The sequence below is a fragment of the Callithrix jacchus genome, chromosome 13, assembly GCF_049354715.1.
Source record: "Callithrix jacchus isolate 240 chromosome 13, calJac240_pri, whole genome shotgun sequence".
NCBI lineage: Eukaryota > Metazoa > Chordata > Mammalia > Primates > Cebidae > Callithrix > Callithrix jacchus.
This window is the reverse complement of record NC_133514.1, coordinates 45509106-45532648: the sequence shown is the minus strand read 5'-3', so window position 1 is coordinate 45532648 and position 23543 is coordinate 45509106. Positions and strand designations below refer to the sequence as shown.

The 23543-nt window shown below is 42.0% G+C and overlaps 1 long non-coding RNA gene and 1 other non-coding gene across 3 annotated transcripts in view; one reads left to right on the top strand and one right to left on the bottom strand.

Moving 5' to 3' along the window:
* LOC118146819 (uncharacterized) overlaps nt 1-23219 on the top strand; it is a 47615-nt gene extending 24396 nt beyond the window's left edge. Inside the window, exons 3-4 of one of the 2 annotated variants that reach the window (XR_004732849.3) lie at nt 19587-20886; nt 22034-23219. This is a non-coding gene — a long non-coding RNA (uncharacterized LOC118146819). Of the gene's footprint in view, nt 1-19586 lie in introns of both variants that reach the window. The other variant, XR_013525302.1, reaches the window with a different exon arrangement.
* On the bottom strand, nt 6933-7066 carry LOC118147053 (U8 small nucleolar RNA). Its single transcript, XR_004733226.1, has one exon. It is a non-coding gene; the product is annotated as a U8 small nucleolar RNA (small nucleolar RNA).
* Nucleotides 23220-23543: the final 324 nt, after the last annotated feature.

Below are 23543 nucleotides of genomic sequence, written 5' to 3'. Positions count from 1 at the left end.
TTCTATATTGATTTGGATATTCAGGGTGTTTTTCTGTGTGTGTGCTTTAATATTAATTTAGGATTTTTTTATTACTGTGAAAAATGTCATTAGTGTTTTAATAGAGGTTGCATTGAATCTGTAGACCTTTTGGGGTCATATAAACATTTAAACCATATTACTTTTTCTAATCGGTGAACATAAATAACTTTCAATTTATTTACGTTATTTTAATTTTTTGCTAATGTTTCCTAGTTTTCAGAATGCATTTTTTTTATACCTCCTTGGTTAAATTTACTTTTAAGGTTTTGTTTTTCTCCCAAAGCTATTGTAAATGGGACTGTTTCCTTGAGTTTCATTTTTTATAGATATATTGCTATTCATGTATGAAATGCTACTGAATTTTGTATATTGATTTTGTTGACTGAAACTTTACTGATTTTCTGAATTAGTTCTACCTGCTCTATAGAGGTACGTTAGGAATTTTCACATGTCATTAATAAATATGGATAATTTTACATCTTTCTTTCCAATTTGGGTACCTATTTTTAAATTTCTTTTGTCTAAATGCTCTTGCTAAAACCTTCCAGTGTCACAGTTATTAGAAAAAACTTCCAGTATTATATTTAACCAGTTAAAGTGAACACCCTGGTGTTCTTTCAGATCTTTGCAGAAAACTTTTCTACTTTTAACTCTCATTGAGTATTATATTAGTTGTGGGTTTTTCATGTATTGAATTATTTGGTTGTTCTTGTCTATGTTATTTGTTATGTTGAGTTACAATTATTCTATGCATAAGTTCTTAAGAGATGTTGTTTTTAAAAGATGTTAAATTTTGTCAAATGCTTTTTTTACTTATTGAAATTACTGCCTAGATTTTGTTTTTCTTTATTTTGTTCATGTAATGTATGACATTTAATGATTCTTGTGTATTCAACCATTCCTGCATTCCTGTCATGTCTCTTGATCTTGGTGAAGGATTCTAAATGTGCATTGTAAGTCAGTTTTCCAGTATTTTGACGAGGATTTTTACATTATGTTATTCAGAAATATTGGCCTGTAGTTTTTTGTCTTTTTTTGTGTGTCCTTGTCTGTCTCTGAAATCAGTGTGACCCGCCCCATGGAATGAAAGAGTTCACATATCTTCTTCTTCTTTTCTTTGGCTAGATTAAAAAGAATTGGCAGGAGTTCTATTTCAGGGGTAGGTAGAATGCAGAGTGAATCCATTGGGTTCCTGGACTATTCTTTAAAAGGTGACTTTTCATTGCTCATTTGAGTTTTTATCATGAATTTGTTTCTAGGTACCAGGAAAGATATCTCCTTTTTTGTCTCTGATTATATTTTGTAGGGACTTTTCTTTTTTTTTTTTTTACTTTTGATTTTAGCTTTTTGTTTTCCTAATTCCTTGATTGAATCATCAAGTTTTGTACTTAATATGTTCTTTTAAATATTATGTTTTCTCTTTAACGTTTTCACTGACTCAGAAGTATGTTGTTTAAATTTCATGTACTTTTGAATTAGTGATTTCAGAAGAAATACTTGATATGAATTTGATCTCTTCAACTTGATTGTATTTTTGAATTAATGTATGATAGATACTGGAAAATGTTCTATATATTTAGTAGAGAAGAATGTGTATTCTATAGCTCTTGGATAGATAGTTCTGTAATTGTTTTGTCCATTTGCCCTGCAGCGAATTTAATTCAGTGTTTACTTATTCATTTTTTGTGTGCATAATCTATTCATTACTGAAATTAAGGTTCTGAAGTTTTCTATTAGTATCTTTCAGGTTTTTTCTCCACTTGGATGTATTAATATTTACATTATATGTATGCATATATTAATTATGTAAGTGTATTTCTGATATGATATTTTCTTTTTCCTCTTGCATAATTCTGTATCATCTCTGTGTCTTTAATATTTGGTGGTTTTATTATACTAAGTATGGGGATATTCTTATTTGGATTGAATCTGATTGGAAGCATTTGACATGCCTGTACCTGCATATTTATATTTATATTTAGGCTTGGAAAGTTTTCTGTTATTATTTCTCTAAATAAGCTTTCTACATTTTTTTTCTACATACACTTTTTTTTGAGATAGAGTTCTGCTCTTGTTGCCCAGGCTGGAATGTAATGACATGATCTTGGCTCATTGCCACCTCAGTGTGCTGGGTTCCAGTGCTTCTCCTTCCTGAGCTTCCTAGGTAGCGGTATTACAGGTATACACCACCACACCCAGCTAACTTTTATATTTTTAGTAGAGTTTTTTATATTTCACCACGTTGGGCAGGCTCGTTTAAAACTCCTGATCACATTTGATCCACCTGCCTCCTCCTCCCAGAGTGCTGCAATTACAGGCATGAGCCACCTCACCCAGCTTTACCACACTCTTGAACACTCATGACTAACACATTTGCTCTTTGGATATTATCTCATAAGTCCTATGAAGTTTCTTTATTCCTTTTTTTCCTCTGACTGCGTATTTCAATAGACCTGTCCTTGAGTTTTTCTGCTTGACCACTTCTACTGTCAATGCTCTCAACTGCATTTTTTATTTTGTTGTGGTTTTGTCTTCAAGATTTTTGTTAGTATTTTTCTCACATTATATTATCTCTCTGTCAAGTTTCTCTGATAAATGTCTGAATCATTTGTGTTTTCCTGAAGTCCACAACATTGTCTTAAAATTGCTATTTTGAATTTTTTGTCAGGCCATGTATCCATGCCAATCTCTTTTGTGTCAGTCACCACTGGCAGCTGATTTTGACCACTTGGTGCCATCATGTATCTCTGATAAATCTTGATCCTTGTGACTATGCATTGATGTCTGCACAGTGATGTAGGTGCCTGATTCAATGTTCAGAGTTTGGCTATTTTTGGAAATAAGTATGTCCAAAAATTCAGGGAAAGAAGGAAATTAAGGTCTTTAAGTTTATGATAGCTTCAGCTCTGGCAGCACTAGGGGAAACCTTGATATCCAGACATTGATGGTTGGAGTAATTTGGTCACCAAAGCTGATTCAGTACCTAGTTGAACACTGGAAGCACTCAAGTACAGGTTGCACCTGTAGTTCTGTTGAACACTGAGCACTCAAGGCCTGCAGCTGCCATGGTCTGCCCTCTCAGATTTATTCAGGCCTGAGGTCACTTTAGTCAAGCAGTAAAACTATTGACTGGAACTGGAGTACATTTTGCTGAGGCCAATTTCTCATCTGTTGCTGGGATGGGTCTGGAAGCTTGCCCCTTGGTATCAACCTTCCAAAGTGCTGAGGTAAGAAGACAGGCAAATATCAGTCCCAAGACAAAGTCCTATGCTTATTTCCTAGGATCAAGAATCCTCCCAGCTCAGTCTCCTGAATAATTGGGACCCTTAAGAACCTGGCAAAGTTCCTTCTGGTTGGCTTGGCACAGCAGGAAAACAGCAGTGTCAACTGCTAATTTCCTGCAAATGCAGCAGACTCTGCCTTTCACAGTGCACAGCAGACAGACACCACACACCCAGACAAGTTCCCAATTAACGATGCACAATTGGTGTCTCTCAAAAGTGCATACGTTATTCTCTGCCCAACTAATTCTCTGCACTAAAGGTGCCAGATTTAAAGGTGTGGCATAGGTTATCAAAAAGCCTTTGAGAACCAGACAATATTCAAGGCGCAGAAGACTCAAAAGTTCTGCTCTAGTTTACCACCAAGCTGACTGGGATCTTAAGTCTTTCTCTCTGCAAGCAGGGATGCTGCTAGAGGCTCTCTACCTCTTAAGATTATTAGAACTTGGACAATTGTGATGACCTATAGGAAAGTGCTCTGAGAGGTCTAAAGACTGCACAGATGCACACTATGATTCCTCCTGGTCTCTGCTGTGACTGTTGTTGTTCCTTCCTGTGGCAGAAATGGGGATCAATCTTAAGCAAACGTGATGTATGCATGTGCCTTCTAAGGTGTGAGCTTCATGCATGTAATCTCATGAGATCCTCATGACCACCCTGTACCCATAAGGAAAATAAACCTGAGATGGGCTTCAAGGCGGTCACACAGATGGTAGCTGAGCCACAATGTGAATCCATGTTAACTTCCCTTTTAAAATCTCAAGACTTATTCTCCTCCCTATCCCATGCAAACTATAATTTTTCTTGCATAGCCCCTTTAGGTTTCCATTTCCCTGTCCTCCCTCTCCATCATTCTCCTCCACCCCTCATCTTGCCCTTATTAAAAAAAACTCTCTTCAAGCACTTGAACCCAGGAGGCTGAGGTTGCAGTAAGCCGAGATGGCACCACTGCACTCCAGCCTGGATGACAGAGTAAGACTCTCTTAGAAAAAAAAATGCTCTCTTCCCTGACGCTTCCCTTCCTAGACCAGTGACTTCCACTTCATTTGGTGGAATATTCTTTGCCAGTCTGCCAGATGAATGCTGCCATTCTCCTCTGCCCACCCAGGTTATATAATTATATTAATGGGAGCTTTGTGGAAAAACATGTGATACTCTCAAACCCCACCAGTTGTTACCCACTTGCCCCACCTCCACTGGGAGTTGCCCTGAGCAACCATATTGATGGCCAAAAGGGTGCTTGCGAGAGTGAAGCCAGGAGGTTCCATTCAGTGGCATTTCTTCAAGGAGGTGACTACAAAACAGGGTTAGAAGGTAGAGGGTACAGTAAGGAGTGGCTGGGATATCCTGTGGGCAAAGACAGGATCAAATAAATTATCATGTGCTGTAGTTGGAGAACTAGCTTTACTTGCACAGAACACAGGGACCAGGGAAAACACAAGTCCCTTCTTTGGAAAGCCTGTATTCTCTCCCTTCCCTGTTCTCTATCCAAACCCTTCCTGGTAGGAGAGGCAGCTCTTGGGGCTATGCGTCACAGGTGGCTACTAAGAGGTGATGTTTGATCTACCTCTAGGTTCCAGGCAGGAAAGAGGTGGCAGACAAAGCTTCACCTGAGAGTTTTGTCATAAAATCACTTGCAAGAGGGGGTTATGCCACATTATCACACTCAGGAGTTATTTTCTAAGACTGCAGCAGAGATAATGACTAGGAGGCACTGTGTTTCAGCACAGGAAGTATGCCCAGCACCGAAGCTGCACCTCATTTTGCATCTATTCTCTCTCTCATAAACACACACACACACACACACACACACACACACACACACACAGAAATTGGGAGCAGGTGGAAGGTAACTCATTATTGCTAGATACCATAGAGAGACAAAAGTCCAGAAAAAGTGACGTTAAGCTTTATAAATTTAGCAAGACGTCAGTGCCGCTGCTTGCGCCTGCCTGCTGTAGCATTGCTCAAGCCCTCCTGGTCTCCTTTCACACTCACACCGGCAGTCGGCAGTGAGGCCCCTCAAGAGACACCTGCTCTGTGAGGTTATTTAACTCAGGAAGCATTAATCTGAAGAAATGCTTTGAAGCAGAGGCCTGGATGTGCAAGTCTTCCCACTTACTGGAGTTGCTGTTAGCTTTAAGATTTAATTAAAAGAGGTTCAAAAATCTCCATCCTCTCTGCAGTGGAAAAAGCATCCTCCTGACAATATCACTGCAGTCTCAGTCCCTAGATCCTGCTTGTGCTGAATTCTTCCTCTCTCTCCTGTCTTCTCCTGAATTTGCTCTCACCTTTCTGAAGAAATCACCCCCGCTGGACACCCCCACATCTTGTCATCTCTTCACTCCCTAATTGCTGCCACCTCCAGGCTCTGTGTTAAGCAGACATTTCTGAATGGACAGGCAACAGAAAGAAGTAACATCGTTCTACTGCTCAGTAAATAACTTAAGACTGAATATTACACATTCCAGTTTTTAAATTCCCCTTGAGTTATTGCTGCCACTGGAGAGGTTTTACTGACTTCCTTTCTCATTGGCTTAGTCACTAACACCTTGCAATACCTCTGGCCCTTTTCCACCAACCTCTCCCTTTCCTTGCTAATCAGATTGCCCCACCCACTAAAATTCCTACACCTTTTTAGACAGAGAGACTGAACTACCTCTTACCAGTTGCCAGCCATGCCCTAAGGCTTAATGGACACCTTTTCCCAATTAAGCAAGGTATTTTGCTAAACCTGTGCCATCCAATACTTTAAATTTAATGAAAATTAAATACAATTTAAAATTCAATTCTCTCATCACCCTGGCTGTGTTTTATGTCCTCAGTGGCCACCTATGGCTGTACTGGACAGTGTAGACAGCAGAGTTCTACTGGACAGCTAAACACAAATTGATTTCTCCCCTTAGGAACTGTCATTGGCTATTTGACACTTTTTTCTGCCTACTTCCTTAATGTGGATTGAGCCCTTATGCTGTGTAAGGCACTTTTCCCCGTGTCGTTGCCCAGCAGCCTCCTAACAATCTGGACAGCGCTCTCCGCCCAGCTCAGAAGAGAAGCCCAAGGTCTGCAGCCGGAGCAGCAGGCCTGTCCTCTCCACCAAGCCACTAGCCCGGGCCGTGACAGTGGGTCACACATGGCAAGTAGGGAAGGGCTTCATCAACCACGTGTGATGTGGTCATTTCATTAAACTTTACGAGGGATTTTCTTACTTGCAAGGGTTCAATCCCCAAAACAGGGTCCCCGAAAAGGAAGCTAAAGACAGTTTTTTCCGGAAGATGGAGTTCAGGCTTGGCTGGGATGGAGGCCACAGCTGGCCCGCTTCCCTCGGCGCTGGGAGAAAGCCGGGCTTGGCGACCGCGCCACCTGCTGGCCCCTTCCCGAGCTGCCGCCTACCCCTGGGCGCCTGGTCTCTGCCCGCAGCGTCACAGCACATGGGAAAGTCATTAGATGCAGGTTCTTGGACTCCATCCCTGGCTTATCCTGGCAGTCTAGTCTGAACAAGACCCTCGAGTGGTCCTGATGCACGCTAAAGCTTGGGCATCAATAATTTGAGAGTCGACCCAACTCCACCACCATTTATTTATTAAGTCAAGTTTTTCTTTTGTTTTGCTTTGTTTTTTCTCAGGAAGAATCAGATAGGAACAATCAGGGTGTTGCAAGCCTGATTACACAGAGATATTAGTCACATTTCATGCATCTCCAATCATCATGTTCTCTATCTGCCTCCAAAAGGAGGAACAGGTAAGGGTTATCCCACCTGACAGCTCATTAAGTCAAGTATTAATGAGCATCTTCTAAACAATATGGAAACAAAGGAAGCAAAACAGACATGATCCCTCCGCCACTTGCTCCCCAACGCACACATAGGTAGAATGTAGAACAGCTTAACTTTATCATCCCATCTTGTGCAATCGGAAAGGGAAATATTACGATAACCCTTATTTTACAGACAGGAAACTCGCCTGGGATCACACATGCAGTGAATAACTCGGTCAGGTCCAAAACTTAGGGGGTTTTGTTTGTTTGTTTGTTTGTTTTTCTCTGTCTCAATGGATATAGTAGTATGAGTTGTTTGTTTGTTTTTAAGACTGACAGGAGCACCAATCTCAGGTCACCTCCATGTCAAATCCATCAATCAAAGTCAAATCAGGTCAATCTTCATGTCAAAGCTGAACTTATTTACCAAACCACACATCACCAACTTTTCTCCATCGACTTGGGGTTTTAGAGTGGACACGATGGGAGAAGAGAAATCTTTTCCCCCAGTCAAGACAATTCCCTCTCCCACATACCAAACTGAAACTTCTTATACTGCTTTAAAATTGCTAGCATCATTCCTGAAAGCTAGCAAATAGGCTTCCTTTCCAGTTATTATCCTACTATAACATTTGCCTAGCTGTTCCCTCTCCATCCTTTTCAATGATATAGGACATTATGGTGCAAGCTGTGATAGGGCAGGCAAGGAAATGTTAAATGTATGGCGTGGGTGCTGCCCGAGGGGCACAGCTTTAGGGATTCTCAGGGAGGTAGGAAGTTAACTGGAGCTGCCTACTTGGGGATTGACAGGGGAAGACAACGGAACCAAATAGAAGTGGAAAAATGCTGAAGAGTAGAGATAGGAACAGAAGACAGACTTGGTTTCCTCTTTCACAATTTAGCAACTTCAAGCACCAGATAGGCTGTTCATTAACAGCACCCAGTGGGACCACGTGTATGTGCAGGGCATTGGGTCAGATCCCTGCCTTCAGAGGACATGCTACTTTGCAGGCATGTAGAGATGAGTGGCTTAAACATATGTGGTATTTCTGTGTTGAAAATTCCCTTGGCCATAAATATAGGCACCAGGGAACATGTATGTATATATATGTGTGTGTGTGTGTGTGTGTGTGTGTATATATATATATATATGTATATATATAGTTTGAGACAGAGTTGCATTCCGTCACCCAGGCTGGAATGCAGTGGTACAATCTTGGCTGACTGCAACCTCTGCCTCCCAAGTTCAAGCAGTTCTTGTGCCTCAGCCTCCCAAGTAGCTGGGATTAGAGGCATGGATAACCATGCCCAGTGAATTTTTGTATTTTTAGTAGACAATGTTTCACCACATTGGTCAAGCTGGTCTTGAACTCCTGGCCTCAACTGATCCACCTGCCTCATCCTCCTAAAATACTGGTGTCACAGCACCCTTAGGGTGTCACTTTTCCAGCCAGAAACCTCTGTGACTGGTGGCATCTTTGCCTTAGTTTTGCTTGGACCCACTGGGCTCATTTCACCCACTTGACCCTGCAAGCTGTGCTTTGCTCACATTATCAGCTTGGATCCTAGGTCTGCAAAGGGCAAGTCAGGTGCAGAGCAGCAAGGGGTGTGTGAGCAAGCACAGGGTCTGGCTACTGCACACATCCAGGCATGCTGGCTACAGCAAGGTGAGCAGTTCCAGAAGCTGGCACAGGCATCAGTTCCATGCAAAGCTGCAGCTGGATCAGGCATACCACAAGTAGCTTCCACTGCAGGCACCAGGGAACATGGTGGCCATAGAAGCTTAGAGATACCAGGAGCCATAAAGCCCCAAAGAGGGTGTCACAACCCTGGCTCATTCAGGGAGCCCCTAGGTCTAGGCTTCCCAAAGGGCAGCAGCTCTTCTCTCCTCATCTCCTGCAAAATGGTGAATAGAGGTGGGGGAGGCAAGAGTGAGTATGTTTCAGCCCTGTTTGTGTTACAGCTCTTTCAGTCCTGCCAGGTCCTGAGTTCTTGTTCTGCATCTAGGAAAGATGAGATACACAGACAGCTAGAGGATGAGCAAGGTGGAGAGGAGCTTCATTGAGTGACAGAACAGCTCTCAGGAGACCTGAAGTTGGTAGCTCCTTTCCACAGGCAGGTCATCCTGACCAGTCCAGGAGACCCTAAGTTGGTAGCTCCTTCCCACAGCTGGCAGTCCCAATATCTGTGAGTTGGCTGAGTCTGGGGTTTTTATGGGCTTCAGAAGGGAAGAAGAGTGTGCTGATCTGTCCATGAGTAGCCATGGGCACGCCAGAAAAAACACCATAAATTCTCATTCTGTGCCATGGACTACACCCAGAACTGACAGTCCCTCCCCCAGGCTTCACGCCATCTCTGGCTTGAAGGTGGGTCTTCACTGGGGACCCACCCCTTTCCACCCAGGACACTGTCTTCTTCCTGCTGCCTTCTACATGTCATCCAAAGCACCCAGGCTGTTCAGGCCAAGGTGTGCATGCAGGCCTGTGCTGAGCCACCATCAGCCCCTTCTTAGCCTCCCTTCTATGCTTATCAATGCCCAAAGTCTGGAGGGGGCTGAGGCAGCTAGGGCTGGTGTGTCAGTGCCACCCTGAGTGTGCACACACCCAGACTGGTCACAATAGTCCCTGGGCTCAGCCACAACCTTGCTCCACCCCAGAGCAGTCTCCAGGAGTGGGGAGAGGGCAAGCAGTCGGAGCAGGCACTTTGAGCCTGTTGGGAAAGGGGGCTTCCCAGATCCCTGAGAGCACAGGGATGCCCCTGTCTGTAGCCACAAAGGGTGGGGCTCCTACCCTGCCAACTCAGAGGAAGGCTTTGCTCCTTCTCTTCTGTTCCCAGTCCACTGGCTCCATGTCCACAGTACTGGCTGTGCCTCCCACATTGCAGTAGGTTTCTTTGCAGTGGCTGCTCCAGATGGGCTGCTGCTGCCATCACTAGGATTACAGGTGTGAGCCACCATGCCCAGCCTATAAAAATAAATCAGCAAACAAATAGAAATATTTTTGTGGTAATAATGGTAACACTTATTGAGCACCTAACTAATGTTAGATGACATTCCAGATAATGGAACTAGGGTGGCCAAGAAAATTACAACCACCTTGGAAAGTCTAATATCTGGTCTTTAGCTTTGCAGGTCTGATTAGTTTCCTCAAAGCTTATCTGATGCATACCTATCAGGGTCACAAGAAAATATATTAACCAGGATGACAATATGTCAATTATCAGATTCATTACTACTAAGTAGTTACTGATTATATTTGTGAGACAGCACCTCCTCTTTCCTAAGAAAATCTATAGGAGAAACCAACTTCAGGAGCTTGGTAGGATGGAATGAAAGCAAAGTGCATTGGATAAGGGTATTGGAGCCTATTAAAGGGTTTTACAGCAGATGTCTGCTCATTTTCAGCACAGGAAACACACCTGAGACAGGTCAGAATGCTGACCACATGAAGGGCTCCCATAAGGGAAAGGCTTAGGTTACCCTCTGCCTGCATAAGGGCTGAGACACACAAATGGATGCCCACTCTCTTCCTGTCTCCTTGCATGATTTCAGACAGGTGCAATGCAAGTCATCTGGCTTCAGCTTCAGCCTCAAGTTTCTATGGTCCCCTTGGTTACAGTTGTCCTGCTCTCCACTCCCCAGGATTACACTCACAACTACCTCTCAAGGTAGTTTCTTCAGTAGGTAGCTCATTCTCATCTATTCCGGGCTGACTTCAGGGCTAGACAGAGTGGCACATGCCTGTGAAAAACACCAGTGGGTAATCCCAGTGGATGCCTATAAATCACTTAGGGAGGCCAAGGCCTCCTCAAGGACCCCTTGAGACCAGGAATTCAAGACCAGCCTGGACAACATAGCAACACTTTGTCCCCCCACCTCCCTCACACACACACACACACACACACAGGCACACACAATTAAATGTGCCAGGTATGGTAGCACACACCTGTAGTCCTAGCTACTTGGGTGGCTCAGGTGGAAATGTTACTTGAGCCCAGCAGTTCAAAGCTGCAGTGAGCTCTAATTATACCACTACACTCTAGCCTGGGCAACAGAGTGAGACCGTGTCTCAAAAAAATCAGGTTACTCTATCAGGAAAATGGCCTTCTCTTAACCACATCCCTCAGGGCCCATGCTGCCCTCAATGCTGACTGCTACACAAGCCAGCCCAGGCATCTGCTGTCAACCCTGTTTTTAGCCTCTCAGTTCTCCTCTATCCTTACCTTCCACTAACACGGAGACTGTGAGAGCTGGAACAAAACCCTCATGGAAGGAGCCTTTGAACCTTTTGTTTACTTTGCTGAGTCTCCTAAGAGCTGGGTCTTTCATATTCATCTTTGCATACCCAGATGGTAGAATCATTTCTAATAATCATTAAAAATTAATAAATGAATATGTGTCTTTTGGATAAATGGAAAGAGTTCTGGTCTGCAGATCGATACAGCTAAAGTAGAAAATTGTTTTAATATTATCATTAACATACTTTGGGACTTTTGACTAATAACTTGGTTGCTTTGTTCTCCATTTTGCCAAATAAGAGAATTATCCCTCCTCCCTTCCAACCTCAAAAAAACATTTTGAGGCAGGTGTATTTGATTACTGCCAGGGATTATAATTTCATGAAACAAGGTGTATGTTACTGTTTCTCACCTTTTCTATCTGAAGAAAAGTACTGAAGCATAGACACTTCCAGGCATTGAAAAAGTATGTTTTCAGTTCCATTATGTCAGGCTGTGCTTCGAAACACAGGAAGAAGCATCTTGCTCCACCAAACTCCTGGGAATAGTGAGATAGTGTCTAAGTATTTGATGGCTCCTAAAAATGCTATTGATAAAGTTGCACCATTATTTTGGCTAGTGATTGACTGCATGTGAGTGGTTTTAATACAAGGAAGACATTATTTTCAAAATTTAGGAATTAGAACTGAAAAAGATATGCAATGGAATGGTTGCTTCTCTTGTAGAATTTAGCGATTCACAGCTCTTGGTCAAGGAAGGCTTGGGACTCAATGAGATTATGGATTTTCTAGTGAGGACTGAGTCAGACCCTGCAGGGCATTGTGTCCTGTGGGAGACTGACTCTGGTCAACATTGTATATTCCAGGAGATAATTCTGGCTCTTCTTGGTTCTCATATAAGGCCCTGTGTATGCTCTGCCCTTGGCCAGTGGCACACGTACACTTTCTTCCTTTACACTTGAAGTCTGAGTTCCTAAAGGCTAACAGTGAAATCAGCTCTCCAGATTTTCAAAGGACAGACATAATAGGCAAAAATCCACTTTGAAGCCCAGAGTGCAAGTGAATAGCAGCAATAGAATAAGAATGGTTTATCATCACTAATCCTCTGCTCAAAATGTTTCTTCCTATCTCCCCTGATCATCTTCTCCCTTTCCACCGCTCTCCCCTGCCTACATTTTTCCTGCTCTTTTTATCTTCCTTGAATAAAATACATAATTTAAATAGTTTTTTGTTAATACACTTTCTGAATAAGATTGTAAAATCTGGTCAGGCATGATAATTCACGCCTGTAATCCCAGCACTTTGGGAGGCCGAGGCGGGTGGATCACCTAGGGTCAGGAGTTCTAGACCAGCCTGGACATGATGAAACCCCATCTCTACCAAAAATACAAAAAATTAGCTGGGCATGGTGGTGGGTGCCTGTAATACCAGCTATTCAGGAGGCTGAGGGAGGAGAAAGGCTTGACCCTGGAAAACAGAGGTGAGCTGAGATCGCACCACTGTACTCCAGGCTGGGCAACAAAAGCAAAACTCCATCTCAAAAAAAGAATTGTGAGAGACCGATCCAAGATGGCTGATCACTAACAGCTCGGGATTGTAGCTCCCAGTGAAAGCTCAGAGAACGAGACGACGCCACACTTTTAGATGAATTTTCATCACTCACGGATCAGCTGATTCCCAGTGGAGGAGCCCCAAGGGTCACCAGCGCAACTCTTGTGGCTGCCGCAGCAGTTTTGCCAGCGTCTCGGTGCAGCAGCTCTTCATGCAGAGCAAACGGGACTGCTTCCCCTACTGACCGGAGTTCGGAGCTCCGGGAAGTCAGAGCCGCTTGTTGCAGACTCAAGAGGGAAGCCAGACCAGAGATTCCTGGGCAGAAGAGCACCATCAGTCTTATCGCTGCTATTTAGGCTGCCACAGTGGGTTGCTCGGATCCCAGAACTGGGAATCAATAAATCGGACGTCAACATTTCATTTCAACATTTCAACCTAATTAGAAAGGCGGTTCATCTACAATGAAGGGGAAAAAACAGCCTAAGAAGGCCGAGTGTACTCGAAATCAGAACCCATCAGCAATGGAACAAGCCCTGATGGAAAAGGACTCATCAGCAATGGAACAAGACCTGATGGAAAAGGACTCATCAGCAACAGAACAAGTCCTGATGGAAAAGGACTGTATTTCATTATCTGAAGTAGGCTTTAAAAGGTGGATGATAAGAAACTTCTGGGAGTTAAAGGAACTTGTTCTAACCCAATGTAAAGAAACTAAGAACTTTGAAAAAAGGTTTGATGAAATGATGAAAAGAATAGACAATATAGAGAGGAATACAAATGAACTTATGGAGTTGAAAAATACAACACAAGAACTTAGTGAAATATGTACAAGCTTAAATAGCCGAATGGATCAAGCAGAAGAAAAGATATCAGAGGTCGAAGACCAACTTAATGAAGTAAAACGACAAGACAAGAATAGAGAAAAAAGGAATGAGCAAAGTCTCCAAGAAATATGGGACTATGTGAAAAGACCTAATATACGTTTGATCGGTGTACCTGAATGTGATGGAGAGAATGAATTCAAGCTGGAAAATACTTTTCAGGACATTATCCAGGAAAATTTTCCCAACGTAGCAAAGCAGGACACTATTCAACCCCAGGCAATACAGAGAACACCACAAAGATATTCCTCAAGAAGACCAACCCCAAGGCACATAATCGTTAGATTCACCAGGATCGAAACGAAGGAGAAAATATTAAGGGCAGCCAGAGGGAAAGATCAGGTTAACCATAAAGGGAAGCCTATTAGGCTTACAGCGGAAACCCTACAAGCTAGAAGAGAGTGGGGGCCAATATTCAATATACTTAAAGAACAGAACTTTCAGCCCAGAATTTCATATCCTGCCAATTTAAGCTTTACAATTGAAGGAAAAATAAAATCTTTCAGGAACAAGCAAGTACTTAGAGATTTTACTACCACCAAGCCTGCTTTACAAGAACTTCTAAAAGAAGTATTATACATAGAAAGGAACAACCAGTATGAGCCTTTCTAAAAATATACCAAAAAGTAAAGAGCATTAACATAAAGAAGAATTTACATCAACGAAAGAATAAAATAGCCAGTTAATATCAAATGGCAGTAACCCTAAATTTAAATTGACTAAATCCCCCAATCAAAAGAACAGACAAAAATCTAACGGTATATCTAAAGATATACAAAGGCTCAAAATAAAGGGTTGGAAAAAAACTTACCAACCAAATGGAGAGCAAAAACAAATAAATAAAAAGCAGGAGTTGCAATTCTCACAATTAATAAAATAGATTTCAAAGCTACAAGGATACAAGGGTAAAAGGATTAATGTAATAATAAGAGATCTTAACACCCAGATACATAAGACCCATAATGAGATTTAGATTCAACGAGACAGAAAATTGATAATGATATCCAGGACTTGAACTCAGAACCAGAACAAATAAACTCAATAGAGCACTCCATTTTAAACACACAAAATATACATTATCCACTTTAAACACACAAAATATTGATCGGCCATTACTGATACCCATTTTAGGAATGAAGTAATATTTCTTTTTCCCTCTTTTTCTCTTTTTCCCTCTTTTTTTCCTCTTTTTCCCTCTTTTTCTTTCTCTTTCTCCCTTAAAAAAAAAAAAAACTCAGTTCCTGAAGCTTAAAAAAAATAAATAAATAATTGTAAAATCTCATTTCTTAATTTTTTTTGGTGGGGGGATGGAGTTTCACTCTTGTTACCCAGGCTGGAGTGCAATGGCACAATCTCGGCTCACTGAAACCTCCACCTCCTGGGTTCAGGCAGTTCTCCTGCCTCAGCCTCCTGAGTAGCTGGGATTACAGGCACGCGCCATGATGCCCAGCTAATTTTTTGTATTTTTAGTAAAGACAGGGTTTCACCATGTTGACCAGGATGGTCTCGATCTCTTGACCTCGTTATCCACCTGCCTCAGCCTCCCAAAGTGCTGGGATTACAGGCGTGAGCCACCACACCCGGCCACCATTTCTTAATTTTAAAAGCAGGAGAGTTGAACATTTTGGCCTACCTAAAGAAAAAAAGGAAATCGTTTATATATTTATTTGTATCTGGAGAGGGTGAAGTGTGGGGCAAAGGGCAGCAGTGTGGAAAGAAAAATAATCTATCCTTGACAGTAGTCTAAACTTTTCTATGTGACTTTTGAGCTTTTTCCTAATTTGATGCCACTATGTAAGCAGCCAACTCCTCCAGGATGGATCCTGGATGGTCTACCAAAGATCCTTGCTTCCTGTCTCCATGGCCTCCTTAAGGACAGACATGAGTGCTAACACCAGCATGTCCACTTACTAGCTGTGATAAATCATTCAGTCTCTCTGAACCTCAGTTTTCTCATTCATAGCTTCATGTCTGTTATGCCTAACTCACAGTCAACAAGGGAACACAATGATAAAGTTGTGGAGATGTGAAAGTGTTCTGAGAAATATGACGTTTTGTGTGAATGATCAGTGCTCTATTCCTGATCTTCAAAGTGAGTTTCCTCATTTTCCTGGTCAATCAAGTCCAATTTATCTTTAATGATTACTGTCAATCCCCACTTGTTTTCTTTTTCTTTTTATTAAGAAAAAAATTAAACATATACAATAGCAGAGAGTGTAGCATAATGAATGTCCAGGTAGCCATCACCCAGCTTCGGTGATTATCAACATGTTGACAACTCTTTTCATTTATACCGCCCTGATTATTTGGAAGAAAATTCTAATTCCTGGATTTTTAAAAATTCTTCAAAATATTTAAAATGAATAAGTAAATAATGACCACAACACTATAGCATGCCTTTAAAAATACACAGTGAATCATTATCAAATAACTGATTAGAAATCAAATTTATTACAGGCTCAAATCTATAATCCCAGCACTTTGAAAGGCTGGGGTGGGTGGATCACCAGAGGTCAGGAGTTTGAGACCAGCCTGGCCAACATGGTGAAACCCTGTATTATTTTGGTTTTTTTGAGATGGAGTTTCACTCTTGTTGCCCAGGGTGGAGTGCAATGGTGCAATCTCAACTCATCGCAACCTTTTCCCCTGGGTTCAAGCAATTCTCCTGCCTCAGCCTCCCAAGTTGTTGGGCTTGCAGGTGTGCACCACCACACCTGACTAATTTTGTATTTTTAGTAGAGATGGGGTTTCTCCATGTTGGTCAGGCTGGTCTTGAATTCCCGACCTCAGGTGATCCACCCGCCCAAGCCTCCCAAAAGTGTTAGAATTACAGGCATGAGCAACCACACCAGGCTGAAAATCTGTCTTTATTAAAAATGCAAAAAGTTAGTCAGTTGTGGTCACAGGCACTTGGAATCCCAGCTACTTGGAAGGCTAAGGCAGGAGAATGGCTTGAATCCAGGAGGCAGAGGTTGCAGTGAGCCAAGATTATGCCACTACACTCCAGCCTGGGCAAAGAAGTGAGACTCTGTCTCTTAAAACAAAAGAGAAAAGAAAAGAAATCAAATTTACTATCTTGATATCACACACACACACACACACACACACACACACACACACGTACTCACAGAGTCATGCACTGCATAAAATGATGGACCACATAAAATGATGGACCACATAACATCACTCTAGCCTGGGCAAAGAAGTGAGATTCTGTCTCTTAAAAAAAAAAGAGAAAAGAAAAGAAATCAAATTTACTATCTTGATATCACACACACACACGTACTCACAGAGTCATGCACTGCATAAAATGATGGACCACATAAACCATCAATGGTGGTCCTCTAAGATTATAATGAAACTGAAAACTTTCTATTGCTTCACAGCATCACGTCCCTCATAACATCATAGCACAATGCATTACTCACGTGTTTGTGGTGCTGCTGGTATAAACCTATTGCGCTGCCTGAAGTATAAAAGTATAGCACATACAATTATGTACAATACCTAATACTTGATAATAAGTGACTGTGTTACTGTTATGTATCTGCTATACTTTTTTTCATTATTTTACAGTACCCTCTTCTACTTAAAAAAAACAAACAAACAAAAGTTACCTGTGAAATAGCCTCAGGCAGAACCTTCAGGAGGTTTCCAGAAAAAAGCCTTGTTATCCTGGAGAGGACAGCTCCATGCATGTTATTGACCCTAAAGACCTTCCAGTAGGACAAGATGTGGAAGTGAAAGACAGTGATACTGGTGATCTTGACTCTGTAGGCCTAGGCTAATGTGTGTGTTTATATCTAGTTTTTAACAAGAGTTTTAACAAAAGTTTTAAAAAATTGAAAAAAGCTTATAGAATAAAGATATAGAGAATAATTTAAACTAAGTCTTATTATAAAAGAGACAAAATGTTGCTTTTTTTTGGCTGTTGTCACACAGGCTAGACTGCAATGGTGCAATCTTGCCTCACTGCAACATCTGCCTCCCAGGTTCAAGCAATTCTCCTGCCTCAGACTCCCAAGGAGCTGAGATTACAGTAAAACTTAACAGGTAAAAAAGTTACAGTAACCAACTGGCACAGTGGCTCAAACCTGTAATCTCAACATTTTGAGAGACCAAGGAGGGAGGATCACTTGAACCCTAAAGTTGGAGACCAGCCTGGGAAACACAGCAAAACTCCATCTCTACAATAACAAACAAACAAAAAATTAGCTGTGCATGGTTGTGTGCACCTGTAGTCCCAGCTACTTGGGAGGCTGAGATGAAAGAATTGCTTGAGCCTGGGAGGTCAAGAGACTGTAGTGAACCATGATTTTGCCACTGCACTCCAGCATAGGTGACAGAGTGAGACCCTGTCTCAAAAAAAAATTACGATAAGCTAAAGTTAACTTATTATTGAAGCAAGAAAAGTGTTTTTTTAAACATAAATTTAGTGTCATCTATGAGCACATCGTTAATCAAGTCTATGGCTCTTGTGATTCTCTATGTATGTAGGTTATTATTCTTGTGTCTTTCTTCTGTTTGAATAAGTCAAAAACAAAACAAAAAGAAAAGCAATTACTCCTAAGATCATCATTTACAGTAAATATGTTGTAAAAATTCCACCAACAGGAATTAACCTATGCTTCTAATCTGTTGTCTAACTTCTACATCTACAGCTCAGTAAAATCATTTTTGCTCTCCCATGTTTGTTTTAATGTTTATTATGATAACAGCCTAATTAAATATTTGCCAATAAATAAAATTATAAAAAACACTTTGCACCAGATGTGGTGGCTCATGCCTATAATTCCAGCACTTTGGGAGGCCGAGGTGGGTGGATCACAAGGTCAAGAGATTTAGACCATTCTGGTCAACATGGTGAAACCTCATCTCTACTAAAAACACAAAATTAGGCCGGGCACGGTGGCTCAAGCCTGTAATCCCAGCACTTTGGGAGGCTGAGGCAGGTGGATCATGAGGTCAAGAGATCGAGACTATCCTGGTCAACATGGTGAAACCCCGTCTCTACTAAAAATACAAAAAAATTAGCTGGGCATAGTGGCATGTGCCTGTAATCCCAGCTACTCAGGAGGCTGAGGCAGGAGAATTGCCTGAACCCAGGAGGCGGAGGTTGCGGTGAGCCGAGATCACGCCATTGCACTCCAGCCTGGGTAACAAGAGCAAAACTCCGTCTCAAAAAAAAAAATACAAAATTAGCTGGGCATGTTGGCACACACCTGTAGTCCCAGTTACTTAGGAGGCTGGCGGGAGAATTACTTGAACCCAAGAGGTGGAGGTTGTGGTGAGCCTAGATCGCACCATTGCACTCCAGCCTGGGTAACAAGAGCAAAACTCTGTCTCAAAAAAAAAAAAAAAAAAAACACTTTGCAGTAAAATAGTGTACTCAGTGCCCACAAAGACAAATTTATTTTATATATTTTATTACTTCTGTTACTGAAGTTTCCATATTTATATATAATTTTCATAGCAGTCAGGCTTTGCTCTAGGAAAAGAAAAAAGCTACAAAAATTTCAGTGGCTCACAAAAATAAATGTCTATTTTTTACTTTCCCACCATTGCCACCTCTGATTGAATTTGCTGTGGCTCTGATTCACTTCGCCTTCATGCCTGGATGCAGGTTGGCTGGGAAGTCTATGTGGATGCCATAGCATAGAAACAATAACATTTGACACAGTGAAGGCCAATCTTACACATCTTCTGCTCAGAAATTTCACATTTTACTTCTTCTCATCCCAGTGGCCAAAACCAGCTACATGATTACTTCTGACATCTGTAAGGAGATGGGGTCAATGTAATACTCCCCAGAGGAGAGTGCTGCAGAGAAGTAGAATGTTAACTCTATCTCCATTTTACAGGTAATGAAACAGGCCTATGGAAATGTTAAATTGATTGTCCAACTCAGCCCTGTGCAGTAGAACTTTATGCCATTGTGGAGACGCCCTATGTCTGAACTCTACAATATGGGAGCCATGGAGTGCCTGAGTTCAGGAAGAGGCGAAATGAAGCTGGTGTGGCTGAGGGATACTTTTTAGAGCTTATTTAATATAATTAACTTTGAGATATACATATCAACATGCAATTTGTGGGGACAGTACTGGATAGTGCAGATCCAAGAATATAAAAATGGAGACAAGGTAAAATTTGTATCCAGTGCTATGGTTAAATATAGGACATAAATATTCACTCAGTTCTGAGGCTGCTGTTGTCTGCTGTTTTTTGCCCACTCTGAAATGTAAACACCAAGAGTAGAAGACCTTGTCATAATTGTGATCATCTTTGTATACCATGCTTGAAAAGTATCCCTAAGACTGTAAGTTTAAAAAAAAAGAACCTGTTATGTTTTAGCTGTTTTGTGTAAAAATTTGAACTAACAATTGTGCAAGAAGTATGGCCAAAAGTTGTGCTCCACACTTTGGTCAGGAAAAATTGCTGTATACTTGGGTAACAGGTTCTCTGTCCTCATGGTGCTTAGAACATTATTTTTCCATCAGTATAATCTTTGGAGTTGTATGCAACACATTTAACAAATAGGAAATTGGAAGTACAGAGATAATGCAGGTAGCCTTATTTTTGGTGGAATGAAATAAGGAGGACTCAAAGTAAAAGGCTGCCGAACATCTGAGACCATGTTCTTTTAATTCAATTATTCTCAGAAAGGGGTAATTCTGTGGTGATATCTCCCCAGGATATTTGACAATATTTGAAGATTATTTTGTTTGTCAACATTTGGAAATTAGGGTGCTATAGATGTCTGATGTGTGGGTCCTAATAATTATTATAAATGTCCAACCATGAACAGAAAGTCTGCCATCACACACAAGGAATGATTCAGCTCACAGTGTTAAAGTGACAATGTTCAGAAGCCCTGTTTTGCTGTTGTTGTTGTTGTTGTTGTTGTTGTTTGAGGTGGAGTCTCATTCTTGTTCCTCAGGCTGGAATGCAGTGGAGTGATCTCAGCAGCCTCTGCCTCCCAGATTCAAGCAATTCTCCTGCACCAGCCTCCTGAGTAACTGAGACTACAGGCACTTGCCATCACACCAGGCTAACTTTTTGTATTTTTTTTAGGAGAAATGGGGTTTCACCATGTTAAGATGGTCTCAATCTCCTGACCTCGTGATGCACCTGCTTCGGCCTCCCAAAGTGCTGGAATTACAGGTGTGAGCCACTGTGCCAAGCCAGTAGCCCTTTTTTAAATCAAATATTCTTCATGAGGTAATTGCACAAGGATCAGAATATCCATGAAGACAAGAAAGAAAAAATGTGTACTTTAAAGGAAAGAAAATTTAGATACTCATAAACAGAAAATTTTAATGCAAACGTCAGAGCAGGGGACAGGAAAAAGCAACTCATGCTGGTGGAGACAGGCTGAGGACAGACCTGGGGCAGAGCAGGGGTGCTCTGGGAGTTTTCCTTTCACTGTCCCATGGGTCAGCAGCACTGCGAGACTGTAGCTATTATCATAAGAATGACAGTAGTAGTCAGCCTCATCCTCAATTTGCATCTCAGAGATGGTCAAGGAGGCGGAGTTGGAGGAGATGTCAGTGGAGCCAGAGAAGTATCAGGGACCACAGAGGTTCTTTCATTATCATAGTAGATCACAGCTGTGGGGGCACTGCCCAGGTGCTGCTGCTACCAGTTTACATAGTAGTCCCCAATGTTGCCACTGCTGTATGTGCAGGAGATGGTGACCCTCTGTCTTGGAGAGCATGACACAGAGTGTGACTGAGCTAGCACAAAGTCAGCCAAAGAACCTGCAAGGAGGGAGCTACACAGAGAGCAGTGAGGACAGATGAGAACTAGTTCCCTGAGAGGAGGGAATGCCATCATCCCAAGTGACATCCAGGAGCCCTCCCTGAATTCCCTGCAGGCAGCCACTTGTGCCATGAGCAAGGAGGGTGAGGAAAAACACAACCCAGGTCATGGTGGAGATGCCTCAGGCTCTGCTTCCTGAGACATAGTTAGGACTGAGCCAACCAATACTTCTTATCTGTCACCCTGATCCTCATGGTGGGAGGTGGTCATGCAAATCATTCCCTTTTCTGGAGGCTTTGTGAGCCCCTCCTTTGACCTTAGTCTGAACAACCGCTGAGAAAAATAAATACTCTCACTAGGGGAGACCTTTAGTCTAGGGAGAGCACAGAAGTGCCTACAAGGGGCAGGAGAGAGGGGAGCTGACGGCTGAGAAGCTTGAGAAACCTGAGCGGATGCTTAAACCACAGCACCCTCTGGTGGATGTGGGAGACACCTGGACCCTGTGTAAGCATAATATGTGTCACAGTAATGAATAAGTCTTGTTTTACAGCTTGACACCAGAGATGGAGAGGCCTTGTTGCCTGAACAGGAGCCAGAGAGTAATCTGGAATTGGTGAGGCCTTGATATTTCCAAGAAGCAGAATGTTAGGAAAACATTTGGTAAGAACTGGTCCCAGCACACGTCACAGGATCCAAGAATGTTGCAGTTCCTAGAGCAGGAGGTGGTGACCTCCTGCCAGAGGCCCTGACTCTGAGGATGGCAGGGCCAACAAAGACTTTGCCCAGGACTCCGAAGTGAAGAGCATAGAGTCACAGAGATGGAGAGCTTCAGGGCCAGCCCACAACCTAGCTTGAATACCTGAGGAGATAGCATTCCCTGTATCTGTGGACCCTCCCTTAAATGCAGACTTCATATATCTGTGCACTGAGAGAGGAGAGAGATTAGGCCATACTGCAGATGCCCCAGAGCTCTGCTTCCTGAGTCCATCTTCTGAGACAGAGATACCCACATCTCTCTTATCTTTTCCCTCTGATGGAAGCATGATCCCTTCATTCAAATTATTTTCTACCCCTCTGACTCCCCCACAACCCCTTGCTGAGCCATGGATCAGGACCCTCTGCTTTGGAGTTTCTTGGTGGAGGTCATGAGTCTGGTGAACTTCTGATGTGTGGTTCCCAGGCACATGGAAGGGGAAAAAAACCCTGGGCCCATGGAGTTCTGAGCAGAGGGTCCCACCTGAGGAGCCAGATGTACCATTCGCAGCTGTTTCCTTGTCATTTATCTCAGAGGAAGGGCCACAACAGCCCTCTGGTGGCCCTGTTACACTTTGCACCATGTCCCAGAGGTAACATCACCCTTCTGCCTGAGGGGGGCCCCTGCCCATGGAGGGCATGCCAGTCAGAAGATTATGATGGACCACGCATAGGATTGGATGAGCCTTTGATAATGGGCTGGAAAGAAGTGCCAGGCTGTAGTGTAGGGTCTGCAGTCACCTTTGCTTATACCCACCCAGGAATCTTCTCAAGAAAACACATTTAAATTCAACATTTAAATGTAAGCAGAACATTTTTGCAACCACGTCTACTTAATGCTAAAATTATTTTAGTGTCTCGCATTTAAAAAAAACACAATTGCCATGGTTACTTATATTAAAAAGTGAGTTTTAAAGTGATTTCCTTAGATATACTGCATACTTTGTGATGAACATTTAATTATGAAGTTATTTTTCATATTGTGTCAGCATTATAAAATACTATATTTTAATCTAATTTTTGAAAGTATATGAGGATGTATTTTCTATAGTTTTTCTAATTCTTACCAATTAATTCATGGTAAATAAAATCAGAATAAAATATATGTATAGATAGATGTATATGTAGATATATATAAATGGTAAATAATAAATACACAAATGGTAAATAAAATCAGACTAAAAATAAATATATATATTTATATACACACAAAAATTTGGACTTAATGTGTTTTGTTGTTTGTGTTACTTCTCATATTGCTAGAAAAAATATGTTACCCAATATCTGCACGAGCCATAATCACTATT